Genomic DNA, 20,496 nt, shown 5'->3' on the forward strand with positions numbered 1-20,496 from the left:
TTTCTGTTTTTATTCTTTATATATTAGGGATATCTCATTTTATTATTGCTGTGTAGCATCTACCTCCTCTGTGCCAGGCACCATACTAGGGACTAGGAATCCTACACCTGGATGGTCATAGTTTAGAATAAGAGAAGAATTTGACACAATGTCCTAAAAGTTATAATAGAGACATGAAAAGGGTAGGAGGAACTTCTGTGCCTGATGGAATCCAGGAAGGCTTCACAGAGGAGGTGAACTTCAGAAAACTATCAAAATTCCAAAACGTAGAAGGGCAAACAGACACAAGTGGGGAAAGACTGGGGGAGAGGAAGGCATGGCCCAGGCTCCAGGGCCCTTTCCAGCACCTTCTTACCCCCTAGGCTTGGAGGGTGAGCTCAGACCCCTCCCACCTAGCCCTCTTCCTGGGCCATCCCAGTGTCCTTCCATGAGTCATAGTTCTGCCAGCTGCCACAGCTACTCTCGTGTACCCAAGATGGTTACACTAGTAGTGGGGGGGAGGGTGGAATTTTGTTCTTTACCTCTTTAGACCCAACTGCTCAGCTGTTTCAGGCACAATTGGGCTTGCTGCCTTGTTTGTGGGCCTGAAGACATCTCTCTGTGTGTGTATGTGTGTGTGTGTGTGTGTGTGTGTGTGTGTGTGTGAGGAGGGGGGGCATATGCCCAAGAACATCCACGAGGAGTGTAATCTATTACCGAGAGGTCATGTTTCCTCCACATGCCTACAACCTGTGGGTTTGTAGCTAAAATTAGGACTCGCCTTCCCTCTGCCACCTGAGACTCCCGCCATCCCAAGCTGGGGAGGTTCACATTCCTGTCTCCCCCGCCTCTCCACCCAGGAAAGGGAGGGGACTCATGGATTCGCTGGGCAGGGAGGGACAGTCTATCAGAGGCTTGACCTGAAATGGTCAGGGAAGGCTTGCAGGCAGACATGGGGTCTGAACTAGACTGTGAAAGTCAAGTGGGATTTAGAGAAGCTGGAGAGGCAGTGGGGAGTGTGAACAACCCGAGGAAAAGACATGGATCCAGCACCCAGCACAGAGTGCACAGTAAGGAAGGGCTGTGGGAGCTATGGAGATGGAAGGTGAGACAGACACCAGCAGGTGCAAGCTGCTTATGCTGGGAGGGCAGGTGGACTGCGGTTATAAACTGACCTGAGATGTGGAGGGGCTTGAACACAATAGAAATCCATTTCTCCCTCTGTCTCTCATCTCCTCTTGGTCCCACTGCCTTTTCCCTCTGTCTCCTCTGCATAGGGCACCTTTCTAGCAGATTTCGTATTTTTTACACATGTGCCTTCTTGTTTGGGCCCCATATAGTTTTAATGAATGCAAATGGGTTGTGTTACAGATCTCCCTCTCTGACTTTTTTCTCTCGGCTCTGTTTTAAGCTCCTCCATTTGGCTGTCTGTACATCAAATCTGTTACTTGTGACTGCCGCGTGCAGGGAGGCGTCACACACATCTGAGGATAGAACAGGGAGCCCGGTGGCCAGCACACAGGACCTGTGAGCGCCCAGCGGTGGGGTGGGCGCAGTAAGTTATCTGAAAGGGCGCAGCCCGGAGGCCCTTGGACATTAGATTTGTCTCATCTCCAGGAGGGTGCAGCTCCTTAGCCGCATTACCAAATGGCTGCTGTGGCTGCCACGTGTCCCAGTCCATCTAATTAAGCCTGGATTAATTTCAGAGGTGTTGGCCTTCTGACCCCAGAGTGTGGGGCACAGAAGGCTTGGCGCTGGGTCCACGTCCAAGCATCCAGGAGGGCATCACAGGCCAGGAGCTGCCTGGCAGGGTGGGTATCGAAGAAGGTCATGCCTCAGTCCCTACTGCCCACCTACCAAGGGCCCAACAGGAGTAGAAAACAGAGTACTGATCGAGTGCTGACTCTGCCCTGACTGGCTTCAGGAGGGGAGGGCGCCGAGTGGGCCTCATGGCTGAGGAGACCTTCCCTTGTAGAACTCGCTTCCTCAGCCCTAGGGGCCCCCAGAGGCACCAAGGGGAGGGTGCCAATCCCCCAGTCCCTCCCCAGTCTGAGCACTTGAGTGAGAGCATTTGAAGAAAGGGTTCTGCTGCCATTTGAAAATCACTCCAAGGCATCGCCTGGTCTTAGATGAACTGCATCTGGTCCTTGACACCTTCATGAAATGAGTTTAAGCCCCTTTCCTCCTGAGCGGGCACTTTGGTAGTGTGCAGACCTGAGCACTTGGGGGTTCAGGGCTGCCAGACAAGAGGGAAAAGGGGAGAAGGGGACGCCTATGAAGAACTGCCTCCTTCACCGTTCCCACCGCCCCTCACCCCCCAGCCCAGGTCCCTCCTCTGGTTCCAGTCTTCCCACCTGTTCCAGCTGACAAGGGAAGACTGTCTGTGGGCTCTCCCCACTCCTGGGACAGCCCCCAGCTGCCCACAGAAGGGATGGGAGTGGATGACACAGAGACTCATCCCCCAAACCCGTCTCCCCAGCTTCCGACAAAAGAGGGTGGTCCCAGCAGAGCTGGAAGGAGATTCAAGCCGGACTGGATTTCAGGATGAGCCTCTGGCCTTCATCTTGCCTCCTGCCTCCTCAATATGAAGGAGCGAGGAAAGCCCGCCACTTACACCTTTCTCTTCACCTGTGGCTGATGTCAACGAAGGAAATTTACGTTAGTGTGGCTAACATTTTTGAGCGGTACGTGTCTAATTCTTTAGGTGCTAAGTGCAGTGTGTGCATTATCACATTTAAGGTAAGGTGCTTCGATTACTTCCGTTGTTTAGATAAGTAGGCAGATTCCAAGGTCAAGCGACTTGCCAGGGTCAAATGGCTTGCGAGGAGGTGGGTCAGCCGTTCACCCCAGGTGGCCTGGCTTTCAGCTCTGCTCCATGCTCCTCTAGGGGCAGGTGCTCCATTCAGTGGTGAGCAGGTCTGGCTGCCCCCCCCCACCCCCAGGCTCCCATTTACTCCCAGGAGCCGCTCAGGCCATGGTTCTCATGCGGAAAGTGGGTGGGTATCAGATTTGCCTGCGAAATTTTCCAGAATGTCCCTGTCCTCTCCCTTCTCCAGCTTGTATCAGGATAGGCTTGCGTGAGGTGCACAGCACATAAGTGGCAAAAGCTCCCTCAGTGATTCCAGTGTTGTCCCTGCCGGTCCCCAGGCCTGCCACCCGGGGACCTGTGCCCATCAGGCCCCTGGGAGGAGCAGCCTCTATCCCATCTCATGTTTTGAAGGAGCCCCAAGGCTGCTGCGGCTTCTTGCACCTTTCCCATAGACCAGAGGTTCTGCCCATTTCCAAGCCGGGCAGAAGTGTGCAGATGTGACCACATAATCACACACGCCCAGCACCAAGAAGCATGGGGCAGGGAGTGTAGAGAAAGAGGATTCAGCCCGCAGAGATTTAACTTCTGGCCCCCATACCTAGCCCAGCACTCCCCTCACCTCACCAAGCCCAGCCCATAGCATGGACTGGAGTTATTCCACCTACTTGTGCGTAAATGTGAACGTTTCCGTAATTAAAAATTGGGTTTTATTCCGAATGGTTTGCAGTAAGGATCGGATGAAATACTGGATGTCTTGTACTTTGCCTGTGCAGGCGTGAGGCCTGACAGCCGGATTATCTGGCTCATCTCTTAATTCTCCCTGGAAGAGCGTCTGGTGGAAGCTCAGGGCAACAGCCCTCACTGGGAGGAAAGACACGGAGGCCCAACGAGGGTCACAAAGTCATGCATCTGTGGGGCAGGGACAGAGGGGCCTGAAGCTTACACAGGGTGGTTATTTTGTTTGTTTGTACATTTGTTTTGGTTGAAGGGGGGGCTCTGAAAGAAAAAGAATACAAAATAACAAAAACACAATTAAAATGAGTACAAACCTGAAAATTTATCTAGAATGAGGAAAAAAGCATACTAAATTACAAATATTAAAAAGCCGGGGCTTCCCTGGTGGCACAGTGGTTGAGGGTCCGTCTGCCGATGCAGGGGACGCGGGTTCGTGCCCCGGTCCGGGAAGATCCCACATGTCGCGGAGCGGCTGGGCCCGTGAACCATGGCCACTGGGCCTGTGCGTCCGAAGCCTGTGCTCCTCAACGGGAGAGGCCACAGCAGTGAGAGGCCCGCGTACCGGAAAAAAAAAAAAAAAAAAAAAGCCAAGAGGGGACTTCTCTGGCAGTCCAGTGGTTAAGACTCCGTGCTTCCACTGCAGGGGACATGGGTTCGATCCCTGGTTGGGGAGCTAAGATCCTGCATGCCACACGGTGCAGCCAAAAAAGAAAAAGGAAAAAAAAGCCGAGAAGTACCACAAACATCACAAAATCCAGAAAAATAACATAACATTTTAATTAATTTCCAGCCCAATCTACCTCTATTGTACTTCTTCTTTTTTTTTTTTTTTTTTTTAATTTATTTGGCTGTGCCGGGTCTTAGTTGCGGCACACGGGATCTTTAGTTGCAGCATGTATACAGGATCTAGTTCCCTGACCAGGGATCGAACCCGGGCCCCCCTGCATTGGGAGCGAAGAGTCTTAACCACTGGACCACCAGGGAAGTCCCTCTACTGTATTTCTATCTTTTTTTGTCTGTATACTCTTTGAATACCTCTTCCTGAGACAATTCTGTAACTGTTTTGTTCTCCACAGAGAAAATGGAAAGATAGCCTAGTCTTTCCTCTAACGTGGCTGATCCAAACTTGTGTTTTGATTATGGATAGTTTAGAAAATGTTCACATTCACAAATTATTATTGGTATTGGCATGTAAATGTTTGGGATTGTTGTTAAATTTGGGGAAAACCTCTATCAGTTTCTTTTGTATGTAAACTATAGGAATTCAGGGCATTTCAAGTTTTCTTGTTCAAATCAGCCAAAAAATTAAACACCAAAAATCTGATAAATTCTATTTCATGTGATTCCCATTTTGAAAAAGAGTGTGTATTATGTTAAAAAAAATCATTATTCCTGAAACTTGTTAAAGATGGTCAGGAAGACTTTATTCAAGGGGGGGCTGGCTACTACAATGGGGTTTGTAGAAGGGAGAGAGATCAGGCTCAACTCTGAATACAGCAAGGAAAGTGGGATTTATAGCCAAGGAACAGGGTGTTAGTCAGTGGATGGAAAATTACTAAGAGGAAGCATCAGGGGGAGGGGTTTCTTGCAGAAGGCAGGACAGGGTGATCAGACATCAGTGGGGGATGCTGGAGGAAGAGGGTGATCAGATAAGGAGGGGCGGATTCTGGCTAAACTGACTGACGTAGTAGGATTCTTGTTAAAACTGGGCAATGCAGAGACAAACACAGAAGCCCAATAGTGAGGGCCCAGTTGATAAGGGAATTCAGAGGAGCCTGACTAGGGTTTGGTCAAGGAGAGAATCTTTATCAATTCTAGGATTGCACTTCCATTTTGAATAGGAATTGATAAGAACAAAAGTTTTTGATTTTATGCATTTGAAGATCAGAAGAATGTTCCCCAGACTAGCTTCCGGCTTCATCATTTCAAAGTTTATTCTCCTACAGTGCCCACGTGTTCACAGCCCAGCCTCAGGGGGACACACTTAGTGTGATACAATCTCTGGCCCTGCACCTTTCACAGTGAGCCACAGGAATGTTCCCAGTAGCCATTTCTACACCAGCATGACCAGCAATGAGCTAACGACAGTCAGTCCTCCATATTCTCAGGCTCCACATCCTCAAATTCAACCAACTGCTGATCAAAATATTTGAAAAAAAATTTCCAGAAAGTTCCAAAAAGCAAAACTTGAATTTGCCACACACCCAGCAACTATTTAAATATATTTTATTTACAACTATTTACATAGCATTTAAATTGTATTAGGTATTATAAGTGATCTGGAGATGACTTAAAATATATGGGATGATGTTTGTAGGTTATATGCAATTACTACACCATTTTATGTAAGAGATTTGAGCATCCCCATGGATACAGAGGGATGACTGTATACATGAAGTGACTGCAAGCCCTTCTTCCACCACATTCTGATTTACTTGCCACATGTTTGTTGAGTGCCTGCTGTGAACTCCGCCCTGGTCAAAGTGCTGAAAAAGACCCTTAGTGCAACTGCAAGGCAAGCAAAGACTACCTCTAAGTATCACTAGAATTTCGATTCTCACCACCCCAACTCCTGAGACTCAGAACATCTCACCTAGATTTGCAGGGACCATCTAATAGGACATTTTATCCCCACGTTATCTTCTAGTGTGTCCTGCACTCAGCTCTCAAAGGACCTAATTGCATCAGGCACATAGCACAGTGTCTGGCATACAGATAGGGCTTAATAAATGATACTCGACTGAATGAATGAATCAGCAAATGAGTATCACTCCCTTAAGGACTCCATAAGGCTTCCTACTGTGATAATGCTTTTCTGTGAGTTTTGCAGTTTCAGATACTGTATTCTGTCCTCTCATCCCCACAAATAGGCTGTTATCTGTCCAATTATCAGTCCTAGTTTGGCCCAGCAAATAGTCATTTGCTGACCTTGGCATCGCCATTGTAGTGGCCATCAAACCTAAACAGTCTACCTGACTTTCAAGGCCTTCTACAATCAACCCCGCCCTAAATATTTATCTAGACTCTTCCCTCTTACCCCCTCCCTAGTTTACTGTTTCAGCAAAGAAAGTAGCCTCGGACTTCCCTGGCAGTCCAACGGTTAAGACTCCGTGCTACCAAAGTGAGGGGCACAGGTTTGATCGCTGGTTGGGGAACTAAGATCTCACATGCTGCACGGTGCGGCCAAAAAATTAAGAAAAAGTAGCCTCACACGTGTAAGAGACACATTTACTTTACTTTAACATGACGTTGACTGTATTTTAAACAGGTCGATGTAGAAAAGTTGGGAAAACCAAAACGAACCAAAGCACAGTACAAACATTAATGTTCATTTTCTTGCCATCTCTTTTCAACGAACACATGCTTAACTTTCTGCTTTCAGCGAAGTTGAGAGCACAGCATTTTGCAACATGCTCTCTTCTCTCAGTGATAACACATTTCCTTCTGCCTCCATGTCTTCACCTATAGATACACAAATCTGAGAGGCGAAAGGGACCAGAGCAGGGCAAGGGGTCTTCGTTAACATTCAGAGAAGAGAGTGCCTAAGAACCAGCTTCTGCATTTAAATACCCCTGATGAGTGGGAACCTCTCCCTCCCAAGGCAGCCCGTCCACTGGGGGGCGCTTCTTCGACAGTGCTTTCATTCTTGGTGAGCAGAGACGGGCCTCTGGGAGGCTCTGTGTTCTAGTTCTGCTCTCTGGAACACTACAGGAGAGCCTACACGTTCCTCCTGTTAGCCTGTCCACTCTTCAAAGATTGATACAGCATGAACCCTTTTCTAGGTTCAACAATCCTGAACTCTCCTCATCTTAGGTATTCCCTGAATTCCCATTCTCACCATCATTCTTCTTAAACTATGCCATTCAGGGAAAATTACAGGTATCTTTTAGGTACATCTTCCTGATCTTCTATAATTTCCAGATTCTCTACCATGAGCTTATATTATCCCACTGGAAAAAAACATTTAACATAAAATGTGATTTCTCTGCTGTTCTGCTATTATTTTTTGCTCCTAATTAGCTGAATCCTGAAGTGTCACAGTGACTCTACTGTGTCCTCCCTCCCACGTGTTCCGCTGGCTGTTCAGTGGCTGGACCAGAGTCCCGTGGCTGCCGCCAGGGACAGAGCTCCAGGTTGACAGCCATCCGCTGGTCCAGCTCTTGGGGCAAAACTGTTCATACTGTTACAGACCTCACCTCACTCTGCCTCACCTTGCTCACATGTCTCTCTCATGTCCACACGGACAGCAAGGGAAGCTTCGCTCAGTGCTTGCCAAGATAACCTTTGCTTTTCCTAACATGCTAACAATAAATATGTTGAATGATTGAAAAAAAATCCTTTGGTAATGGGGATTTGGGTTTGACATGATTTAATGAATTAATTCTGGAATGAGTATGGTTCTCTGTAAAGTGCTCCCAGACCATCTGTTTAATAATTCTAGAATGCTGTTGAGTGACATTAAGCTTATGTCCCAGGAACCATATTATTCTCCTTTTGAAAATCAGGACATTTTGCTCCCTCTGGCTGGTTAGTCCTTCTTCTCTTCTCTAACCCATCCTACAAGTCCTGTCTCTTCAGGCCAGTCAGGATCATTCAGTGGATTCACCCTTTCCTGAACTCCTGTAATGACTCACAACCAGAAGGAAGCAGCAGCAATAGCAATAGCTACCACTTATTAGAGCTTGTTCTGTGCCATGCACTTGGCTAAAAGACTTTACATTCTTTATCATGTGTATCAATTAATCACTGTATCATACTTTTGAATATATATAAACTTTTAATCACCTGAATAACAGGTGCTATTATCACCCCCATTTAGCAGATGAGGAAACTGAGATTTAGAGAAGTTTAGGTTCCTGTGTTGCTCAGTGTCCCTTAGCTGGTGAACAAGCTCAGGTTTGTCTGGGTCCAAAGTCTGAGCTCTCACTTCCTATCCCCCAGGTATTAGCACCTGTGTTACACAATTTAGCCCTTCACGTTATACCATTCTCTTATTGTTTCTGGAACTTTGGTCTTAATATTTCTGGCACCTCCTGGGCAGCACCTAACATGGCCTTAGGCACAGTCAGTGGGCCCTTAGCAGCTAACTGGTCTTTCTTGAACACTGCCCCTGGTTCTGTCCCTTGCTGGGAGCTGGCAGCATCCGTCACCTCCATGGCCAGCTGCTGGGAGAAGCTGCCTTGGAGGGGGCTGGGCAGGGAGGCACCAAGGGCCCAGCTGTCTCCACCTCTCACTTCAGGATGAAGAAGGGACCACATCACAGAAACCAGAGGGATGTGCCCAGCCCCCTAAGACCCTAGGAGGATGACACTCTCAAGTTTCCACCTTCTGTTCTCTCCCACTGAGCCTCTAAGGGCCCGAGGCCTCAGCTGACAATTCTGATAATCTAATTCTCAACAAGGCCTTCCTGGCCAGTAATTGAATCCTGTGTTTTCCTCCCAACACAATCAGGGGGCCTTACCCGCACATCTGCTCAGCAAAACACTGGGCCAGTCTTGGTGGGACAGGCAGAGGTGTGCAGACCCTCCTCAGACTCCAGGTGCTTCTGTTCCAGGTGCCACAGGTGCAGGCCTGACAACAGGACTGAGTGGCACATCTGGGACGCTGTCCTTTGCAGGACAGTCACTGTGCTTAGGAGGCCTTCAAGGACACAAGCCCTGGAGTGTGTCTGTGGAGGAGGATGGACTGAAGGCAGGATTCTGATAGGGAGGAGAGGGAGGCATGGGCCAAGGCCTGGGGGTGGGAACATGCATGACACATTCAGAGACAAGAAGTCAACCCGCCTGGACGGGCCTTCACGGCCTTCAGCCAAGGAATGACTCTAAGATGCCCAAACCGTTATCAGGAATTATGTGTGTGGTGGGGTGCAGAGGCGGGGCGCCACAGTGTCAAAAGGCCCGCTCTGACCATGCCTATCTCCAGCCCTCCGTCTACTGAACAAAGAGGAAACCTACTGGTAGGGCTAGGTGTAGGGGGTTCCCCAACTCTGGACACAGACCACCCAGTTCGTCGAGCCCAGAAATGGGCCATTTCCTCACCTCCAAGTCCTGCCTATTTCACCATCTTGACAGGTCTTCTATCATCCCTCTGGCAGGCGGGCCACCGTCACATATGACCTGTGTGGTGGCGACGGGCCCCCTCCTTGACTACTCTCCTCCAGGCATGTTGTTCTCTAGCACATTCTCCACACACATCTCCACACGCCTCCCCTGCACTGACACTCTCCAGTGGCTTCCCAGGGCCTTCAGGTCAAGAGCACGGTGATAACGCCTTCTGCGGCTTTGTTCCCCCATCTCTCCAGTGTCACGTCTTGTCACACTAAGCTCCCAAGATATGGGGTCGCTGTGAGGATTAAGCACATACAAGAAACCTCACTTCTTACTGTTGGGATGACTTGCCTGAGGTCACACTAGCCAGTAAGTGTGCAGTGTGATTCACACCCAGATGGCTTGTCTCCAGAGCCCAGCTCCTTCAAACTAGATTACGGTCCCTTTGGAAACTTCTATGGGCACCAGGAACCCCCATCAGCCCTCCATCCCAAGTTTACACACAAGCCCCCACTGCATTTAAGGCTTCTACCTACATGGCACCTCCTCCAGGAAGCTTTCTCAGATGCCCCACCCCATAGGTTTGGCTGGGGGCAGTGGTTGCCCTACTTTGCTACACATTGGAATCACCTGGGAATCTTTTTTCAAACTACTGATGCCTGACTCCCACTCCCAGATGTGATCAGGTTGGTTCTGGGTGCCCCCAAGATGACTCCAAGGTGCGGCAAAATCAGGTAACTGCTGGCAGTCGCTCTCGAATTGGAATATGCATCAGCATTGGCAGGAGGGCTTATTAAACAGATAGCCATGCCCACCCCCAGTTCCTGATTCCATATACCTGGGTTAAGACCTGAGAACGTGCATTTCTAACAAGTTCCTGAGCTCTGCTGCTGCCCCGGGATCATGCTTGGAGAGGCCCTAAGCTAAGGAGTCCTCCAGATACCCACGTGTTCCCAGAGTGCTCAGTGATCATCACCACCTCTGCACCCATCACATCTGTTGTCATCGTCTGTGTGCTTCTTGGCCACCTTGGCCAGGCCGGGAGCTTTCTACTCCATTATCTTCAGTGACAGGTGTCAACACATGTTAAATCAATGAACCCACGACACACCGGGCAAGCTTTGACTGGCACTCTGCAGCCATCCTTGCTTCTGAGTGGGAAAGGAGCTGTTATTATAACCAGTGCTGTCTTTTACTGAGCACAGAGGGGTGGAGTAAGTCATTCAGGCCACAGACGGAGAAAAGGGCAGAGCTGGGATCACACATGGCAGCCCCAGGCCCACACTTTCAATGGCTGTACCGAGGGGTCCTTTCCTAGGTGACCCCTAATCTCCCCACCCCCCGCTGTCCCCACTCCCCCATCTTAGATTCCCAGTGAGTTTCGGAGTATAGGTCTCCATCTATTGGTAGGTGTGAGCGGTATTTTTCAAATGATCTAATCCAGGACAGAACTGAACAAACTAGATCAGAAGGCACCCAGGTAGTAAGAGTAAGTATTGTTTAGCAAAATACACGTGCGCGCAGACCTATACTGGGTCGTGAGGTAAAATGCATGTCTTACTGTGGATCGTGGTCCAAAAAGTCTGCAAATCCCTTTCTTAGAGGCAGAGTCTCCATCAAATCTCCATCTGCGGCTCTCAGCCCGAGAAGAGCTAGGCCGGCCCCTGCTGGGCACTGCCAGTATTGCACCAGGAGCCTCCACCGCCGTGAGCTTGGGGGTGGCCTGGCCCTGACTTGGTGAGTAGGTGTGGAAAGCAGCGCCAATTGCCTCATGGGAGCTCAAAATACAAAAAAAAATTTTCAATAAAAATTGTAATGAAATGTTATCAGTTCCACAGTGTCTTCCCTGTGCTCTGACCGCTCTCATCTCCCCAGGGAGAGCGGAAGCTCTTGGGGGCACGCTGGGATCTTGCGTCCCACCCGAGACACTGGTGAGGTGCGGTGCTCCACTCCCACGTGCTGACTGATCGGCCAGTACTGAAGAAGGAAGTTGTCTAGGGTCACCAAACACTTAGCTAATCATTCTGAGCACCCAGGCAAGAAATGGGTTGCAAAAGCAGAGGGAGACGTGCATCTAGAACATATTAAGTAGCTACTATGAGGCAGATATTCATAGATCCTATTTCATCAAGTCTTTATTCCTCCCTTATTATCCTCACTTTACAGACGAGAACACCGGGGCTTAAGATCACGAGGCTGATGAGGAACAAGTTCCAGAAGCTGGGCCTGCTAAATTCTAGGCCAGCACACCTGGAGACAGAGGAGGAAGTCGAGGTAATTGGACCCTTTTCCCAGCCGGGCCTCTTCTTCGCCTCTAGCTTTGCTCCCAGCTTCTCCCTGCACTGTCGCTGGAGGAGCTGATACCTTACAAGGTGACACAATAGTCTTGAAGCATGGGGCTATCCTGGTTTAGAGTGAGTCACTGTCGTGGGTTTGGGCATAAATCTTAGAGGTCCCCAAACCCTCTAAGACTGAATTTGCAGTCTTACAGAAAGCACATTTTCACAATTTTAAGCCATAACCATTCTCTGCTGGAGGATGAATCTGTCTAAGAGAAGCATTCTTGTCTACTGTGCACCAGGATGATTTGGGCTACGCCTGTTTGGGAGCTCAGGAGGGCTGAGTATATGGGCGGAGAAGAATTTGGAGATGAGGGCAATTTGCAGGAGACAGATGAGGAGCAGGGAAGGCAAGAGGAGGAGTAAGGCGCTTACCAAACGGCGCAGGTGTGGGCACCGCAAGAACCCAGACGCAGCCACGCACCCAAATGCTTGGTGTGGGGTGATTTCTGCAGAATGAGAGAAGGAGTTCATGTTCAAGCTTAAATCCACGGCAGAACAGGGCGTGCACATATAGACACAGGAACCAAGAGACAGAGGTGACCCCCAAAACCTAAAACACAAGTCCGCAAACATCTTGAAGGGAACTTGGGATTTCCACAGGCATTCCACAGAGGACGGGCTCAGCTGACATCCTGGAGGGACCTGAGTATCCTCAATAGCCTTGTGCTCACCTCTGAAAACTACCAGGCAAGAAAACAGACAAACTCCCCAAGGAGACTTTTTTTTTTTTGGCTGCACCATGCAGCGTACGGGATCTTAGTTCCCTAGCAGGGATCAAACCTGTGCCCCCTGCAGTGGAAGCGCGGAGTCCTAACCACTGGACTGCCAGGGAATTCCCCAAGGAGACTCCTTCGGGAGAGCAGAGCAATACAAATCTCAATGCACTAAATGACCGTATATCATCAATCAACAAGTAGTTATTCATAGCCTGTTACCCCACTACCTCTCCCCTGCAGATGGCCCTTTCCAAATCCCTACTTGTTCTTTATCATCAGCGTCTACAGGGTGTTTGTCTTTCCAATATCTTCTTAAGCTCTCCCTCCACTCTATAGCTCCTTGTAGCTCATCCCAACACCCCTTCCTTTTGTTCATCTCAAATCTCCTGGAAAGAGTCTGTCCTTGTCTTCACTAACCGCCTTCCTGTCCTCCTTTCCTGACTCCAAACTGACCTCTGCCTCCATATTGCTGATGAAACTACATTAGTAAATGTCCTTGTTGCTAAACTAAATGGACGATTATCAGTTCCTATCTCTCCTGCCCCTCTGTAGCACTGACCTGCTGGCCCTTCTGGCTCTAGGAAACTCTGGCTTTCACAGCACTGCTCTCTCCTGGTTTTCTTCCTACCACAGCTCCTTTGCAATCTTCTCAGAACAGTTTCTTAACCTCAGCACTATTGACATTTGGGGTTGGACAATTCTTTGTTATGGAGATCTGACCTATGCATTGCAGGATGTTTAGCAGCATCCCTGATCTCTACTCACTAGATGCCAGTAGTAGCATCGATCTCCCATCCCCCACTCCGACGTTGCGGACAACTAAAAATGACCTCAGGCATTGTCAAATGGCCCCTGGATGAGAACCACTGCCCTAGAAGGGTGCCTTTCTTCCACTGGCCTCTTTTTTTTTTTTTTTTTTGGAGGAGGGGAGGGGTGGCTGTGGTTTTTATCTGCCACCTTATGCTAATATGTAAGTCTACACCTCCAAAAGTCATACGGCCGCTGCCTGATGCCTATTTCCACTGGATGTCTCTACAGCATGTCAAGTTCAGAGTGAACTCAGCCTCTTCCTCCCTGTCTTAGTTTAGATTCTCCCAGAAGCAGAGCCTGAGACAAGCACTCAGGTGCAGGCAGTTTAATTAGGAGGTGGTCTCATGAAACAGGAGGGAGGAATGAAGGAGGGAGAGCAAAGGAGGAAAAGCCAATACAAGGTCCAACATCAAAGTCACTGCTGTGAGCAGTGGGGGCTCAGTTCCACCGGGCTCTCCTAAGAAGCATGCGGAATGCCTCCCAGAATTGTCTAACCACCACCGCAAAAAAATGTGAGGCTGGGCATTTATCCCCCAGCTAGGGCAGGTGAGGCAGGAGCATCCACCCACTGGCTCCCATCCTCCATGGCAGAGGGTTGTTCCAGGGCCATTAGCTCCCCCAATTTCTGGGCTGTGTTTGTGCTATGCAAGCCAAACAGACCCCCGTGGCTTTGAAGAAGGCTCTAGAATAGATATCAGAATGGTGCACACATGTGCTTAAATTCGGGGTGCTGTCAGCATGAGTCTAAGCTCACAAAGAACTATCACGGCTGCAGCTAAAATCAGAGACTGATGAAGGGGATGCGAGGCAGGGCACCCCAAATAGTCTATTCAATCTGCCCTCTGCACCACTCGGATCCACTTATGCCCCCACATTAAGTCTATTCAGTCACTGAGGCCTCAAGGTAGTGGCCAGCCGTAATTGTTCCAATGAAAATGCTTTGTACAGGAGAGTTAGTGGGACAAGTTACAACCCAACTCACAGCTGCAGGAGGTCTAGAAGCTGACACTGCTGATCATGGTCTTCCTTCTCCACTACCTCTTCCAGATTTTCCTCATTGTCAGCTGGTCTAGGTTGCTCGCCTGATGGGGTGACTCAGATCTACATCCCTGAGAGGGCTGAGACCTCAATGGACTTGGCCTTTTCAGGCCATAGTTGTTGCAAGGGCCTGTTCTTCTGATGTCACCAGGCATGGAAGCCCTGAGTTCTAGACATATTCCTGAGTGAATCTCCTGAGTTCCAGACATCCTCTCACCTGGTACAAGTGGACCACTGAGAGTGATGGGGAGAGGGACCAATTCTACATCCACCTTTGATTCCTGGACCTGTGTATTCTAGCAACTGGGGACACAGTGCCATAGATCAGCTCTATTCTGGATGACAGCACCTAACCCTAGTGTCATCCTTGAGCTGGGACAATAGCTGAGGTTTTTTGTTGTTGTTGTTGTTTTTATGGAAAACATTAAAAAATTTATTGAAAATTAGCAATAAAGATTTCTTAATGTTAAAAAACACAATTTTCCCCAATAAACTGCTACTTTAATGTGTAACTTTATACCAAAATTAAAATTTTATGCATAAACTAAATGAGGTTTTTAATTGATGTGAATGTGTTTCAGTGCAGGGTCAATAGATGTCTTCATCTTAGAGATGGTTCCTTTCTCCACTGTTGTAATTAGTGAGGGTTGGTCACCTTCCAAGCTGAATCTTATCTGACATGAAATCTGTACAAACTACTTTCCAAGTTTAAGCACAAGGTAGCAAGTTAGCTCTTTCTAGATGTATTTATCTTGCTGCACAATGACTTGCATTTTATGGCTTCTGAATGAGGCATTTGTGACCAGGAAATCCAGCTCAGCGACAAGGGAGACAAACTCTTATACCTATCCCTGCTGGTGTTAGGGAGAGTCAAGGTTTATTACACGGGGCTGACATGTCAGAGACTCAGGGCAAACGCAGAGAATCTTCTCAAGCCCTAAGTCTGGATCCACTAATGAATGGGCTGCAGCCTGGTGAGTTGTCGTAACTCCTCACATCTCTTCTCATGACCTTGTTGCCATCTGTAAAATACAGCCTTTCCCACTGATAGAGAAGTTCCAAAGACACCATAAGATCCTTGGCATCTGGGTGCTCAGGATGTACACAGCATCATGATTTCCTTCCTCAACTGGTTATGAAAAAAGACAGCCTCCAAAACATTACCTGAGTTTTTTACAAACCATTCCATCATCCTATTAGGTCCACGGCTTCCAGCGATTTGGTATATACCAGACCTGTGGATTCTGTGATCACATACCCGTTGTCACACTTCCTTTGCTGTCAGATGGGCCTCTTAGTCAGATGTGATGTTATGAGGCATCATATGTAAATAAATCAGGTACTTTGTGAACCCTCAGATGAACGCTAGAATAGGTATCAACCCCAGGAAGGTGGATTCGCTGCTCTTTCCAAGGTGGAAGAGGCCAAATGTAATGAACTGTCATCAGGTAGCTGGCTGGTCAAGGACTCAGGGCCTGTCTCTGTGCTGACAGACCAGTCAGCAATGGCAGTGACCAGAGCCACCTTGAGAGGGAGCTCACACTGTTGGGCCCATGCCTAGCCTCCATGCCTCACCATGGCTACCCTATTCGTGGGCTCATCGTGCAAGCCCCGGATGGCTGAGGTCAAGGCTGACCTCCACAGGGCATCATGCTGTTCAGCACCTCCTCTGTGCTGGGTGCTCTCTGACAAACATTAGCAGAAACATAATAAAGACCCACACGCTTTGTGCCCACTCCCATAGGATCACTCACATGCCGCTTCCCCAGACCTCCTTGTCTCTCTTCTCTTTTTCCTTTCAGGTCTGACCGACCAGCCAAGCCCTTTGTCACTGCTCAAAATACATATCCTTATGGAATACAGACTTCTCCCTCTAGACCACACTGATGGACAGGTATACTTCTAGAAGTTCTGCCCACTGGGAGAGGTTCCATTAACCACTGTCCTTCAGGGCTACCCTGACTGGGGCTTTCGTGAAACCAGCAGCCTGTTTTTGGCTAACACCAACACATTGAACCAGGCCTGGGATCTTTCTTCCTCCAGCAGCTGGTCACAAGAAAATGCTTGGTGTGAACTGTGGGAGAGTCATCTATACAACAGGGGGGTTGCCTTGGAGGTCTGAGGAAGAAGCCTGTGCAGCTAGCCTATTTGTGCAGCTTACTTGTGCCCCTTGGCCTTTTGCCCAGTCCTAGATGTACTACTTTCATCTTAGACTGGACTGTCATTGGGCCTGCCTGGATTCATAATGTGAATGGTACAAAACCCAGCTCATGATGAGCAGTTGATGTTTTGGTCACTTGGTGTTGCATGGTCAGGGCCCAAGAGCAAGCTGGGAGCTGCTTTACAAATGGTGAATAGCTCGCTGCTGCAGAAGGCATAGCCTTGCTCCAAAGCCTGTAGGATCCATAATACACCCCTTCTATTGGGGCTTGCCAGAGACTCCACACTGTACTTTAATCCACCAGGAATGCTTCTAGCACCACTGGATTTGCTGTATCATAATGGTCCAAGCAGCAACGCAGCTTGCATTGTAGCCTGGGTTTGCTGCAGAGCGCTTCCTTGCTCTAAGTCGCTCAATGAATGGGCGGGAACGGTACTTCCAAATATGGTATGTATTGTGTCCCAAAGCCAAAGAGGTCCACCAAGTGCTACGTCTCCTTCTTAAGGCAGAGAGTACAAAGTGCAATAACCTGTCCTTGTCTTAGAGGTCTATGACATGGGACACTCAAAAACCTCTGCTACATTCTCCACACCTGATCCCTTTTCTGCATTTCCTACTCAGTGGATGTAATAACCTGGGAGCCTCTCTTCCTGACTCCTCCTTCCTCACTCACATGCTGAGTACCCCCAACACTCCGTAACCAAGTCCTCCAGAGTCAACCTCTTAAATTGATTTTTTCATTCTGACCTCTCCTCCCTTTTCTCCTTCCCATCACCTGATACAGCCTTGTTCTCTTATCTGTTCAATTCCTGCAGAAGCTTCCTAATCATATTCCCCACTTCCAATTCCATTCTCCTCTAATTCACTCCCCATTTTACTGCCAGAAGGAGCTGCTCTTACTCCTCCCCTCCATACAATACTTTAGTGTTCCCGTCATTTCAGAGGTACACCTCCACTGCATGTATGTGTTTAGACGTTCATTTTCTGCCTCAAAGTGCAGGCTTTTAGAGAGTAATATACATGTTCTATTAGTGGAGACCAACAGCTAGAGCATCTGTGAGATGTTAGTGAGGCATTCAAGGCCCTTTGCCTCATGGCTCCCAACTATATCTCCAGCTTACTCCCCACCATTCACCCCCTTTCCCCCCAAAATGCAGTTCCTCTATGAGCCATGCTTTCTCTCTCACTTCCATGCTTTGCCTGAGCTTCGGAACGGCACCCACCCACACCCTCCACCTTCTACCTCCTCTGACCTCATAGTTCCTACCCATCCTGCAAACTTAGCTCACCATCACCTTCTGCAGGAGCTCTTCCTCCATTTGTTCACTCCACCCCAAAGGTGGCTCAGGGAGCCTTCTTTTTGTTCCCACTGCATTGAGCTCTGTCTCAGCACTTGTCAGGCTTTGTGACAATGGTTTGTTACACCAAAGTTACTTGAGGGGGAAGACTGACTTCCAGTCACCTTTATGTCCCCGGAGTCTGGCCCACTGCCTAGCACATAGCAAGTATTTAGTATTTGCTGAACCAGTGAAATCTGCATCGTACACAGGCAGCAAACTGGCAGCCTGCAGGCTAAATCAGGCCTGCAGACAAGTTTTATTTGGCCCACACAGTCCCTGGCTGAGCTAGATCAAATAGGATTGATTTAGGTTACAGGGCTGGTGAGACTGATGACACGAAATTGGCCTCTATTCTCTTCAGTTGACTGTCTAGCCAACCAGAGAGATGTACTCAGGCAATACACGAGACCAAGGATGGGAACTGATCACAGCTCCGTGAGGCATCCTCTGTCCCTTACAACAGAGATGCACCTGGAGCTTGGTAGTCTCAGCAGCCTCTACAAAATAAGGGTCAGTTCACTGGGCCACCCCGGGCTCGTCGCTTTTTATCCCATTCCTGAAGGACTGAAGGGAGTACTCCTGTACCAACAGTTCTATTCAAGCTGTATACTCAGGAGGTCCGACCATGGCCACACAAGAGTGTCTACAAATCAGAAATTTCACATATACGTTTTTAAAATCCAGATGTCTTTTCTTGAAAAATCCACAGATCTGGCAACATCAAGCCTGTATTCTCTCATGACAAGTCACAGCTCTCCCCTTTGGACAAAGCATATGTTCTCTCCAGTGTGCCACAGTCCCCCACTTGTCTGGCCCAATGTGTTAACTTCCATTACAGCCTTGCTTCCACAGTCATTTGGGTCTCAAACTTCTAAAGTGCTTTGAATCATCCTATACTATTCTATTACCTTATTTGATTGCCCCACGCCACCACAGTGGTAGGCCTGCAAGTGGCAGGCCCTTCAGAAATGAAGAAGTTGAGATCCAGAGAGGAGGATGACCTTGGTAGGTCACACAGCTTGTTAGCAGTTAAGGCAGACCTTGGGACATTTTATTTTTCACCACCCCATGCCAGTTATCACATAAACAAACTGTTGATTGCTTTCTCTGAAGTATTTCACTTCTGAAAAAAATGCTGTGAGGGTTTAACTTTGCTGCTGTAAGACTGTTAGTAGCCTACAGACAAGTTTAATTTGGTCTACACGCTTCCCGGCTGAGCTAGCCAAACAATGTTGACTGGTGCAAAGCTGGCGAGACTGATGGCATCGACTGATGGCCCCCATTCATTTACTCCTATGACAATCCCATAAAGCGGGTACTCTCATCCCCATTTTATGAGTTAGGAACTAGAGGCACAGACAGGTTAGGTGAATGCAAGACTGACTCTCTGACAGTATACACTACTTTGGTTCTATCAGTTGTTAAAATAATGCCACATTTCAATCGCAGTTGGCAAAGAGCCCCTTCCTGGAGCTGCCTGGAGTGCCCTTCCCACCGCCCTGGTCGCTCCCCAGGATCTGCAGTCTAGCGATGAGAGGGTAAATCCCATACCTGCCACAGGAGGTTGTGCCAGCCCTACTTCCGGTGCTAATTCTGATTGGTTGGTGCCTGTGCTGAAGATTTTGCATATTTCACCGCTGAGTGAAAGGTTCACATTTTTAATGGTATACAGTTTTAATGTCACAACAAACAAACGTACTCTGCCAAGAGCCCAAAGAGCTAATCAGTAGAATTCAGCCGTCTACTTTGGGAAGTGGAAAATTACCAACTGGATAAAAGAGGAGAGGTACTACCCAGCACTGCATAAAACTAAGGTCCTAACGTGTTTTCTGCCTCAGCACCCCTGAAGGACACCACAAACTCTCAGCAGTGACACCGACTCTCAGGGGCTGGCAACCGAGAGAGCGTGTGAGTAGTTAAAGCAGAATCTCCCAGGCGGCAGGGGCGTAGCTAGCGAGACGCTGACCCCACTCTAACCCCATGTGACTCACTGCCCAAATGGTGCAGTCAGGGCCACTCTAGCAGGATGTCAGCTATCAGGAATGGTCTCTCAGGGTGGCTGTAAACTTTCTGGGCAAAAACCAGGGGCAGGTCCCAGGAGCTCACAGGAAATGGTCCTGACCTTGCCTTGAGGGCAATCACTTACATTTCAGTGGGAAAGGGTTGGTTTCTTTCTGAAAAATCTTCACCCTCAGCAAGCCACACCTCTCTCCACAGAGGGTAGATCCCCTCCTAAAATTGCATCTCAGGGTCAGGGCAGGCCACACCCAGTGAGAAAGTTGGCCATGCCTGGCTTCAATTACTGTCATGTTGGTCTCCTGAGTCCCTTTTCAAAGCTGGGTTGAAACTTCCTCATTATGCCCCAACTATCTAAATCCATTTTCTGCAGTGTGCCTGCACCTATTCATGCCAAGGTCTTAGCAGCTTAAAGCATGGTACCCTCAGGTAATTGGGAATTTTTTTTAGTAACAGCTTTAGTTAGATGTAAGTCACATACCATAAAATTCACCCTTTTAAAA

At 48.6% G+C, this 20,496-nt stretch overlaps 1 long non-coding RNA gene across 1 annotated transcript; it reads left to right on the forward strand.

Moving 5' to 3' along the window:
• The first annotated feature begins 1,392 nt into the window (after positions 1–1,392).
• Positions 1,393–4,856, forward strand: LOC137204107 (uncharacterized). The gene is made up of 2 exons (XR_010933426.1): positions 1,393–1,534; positions 3,562–4,856. It is a non-coding gene; the product is annotated as an uncharacterized lncRNA (long non-coding RNA).
• The last annotated feature ends 15,640 nt before the right edge of the window (positions 4,857–20,496 follow it).

This window comes from Pseudorca crassidens, chromosome 12, assembly GCF_039906515.1.
Source record: "Pseudorca crassidens isolate mPseCra1 chromosome 12, mPseCra1.hap1, whole genome shotgun sequence".
NCBI classification, from domain to species: Eukaryota; Metazoa; Chordata; class Mammalia; order Artiodactyla; family Delphinidae; genus Pseudorca; species Pseudorca crassidens.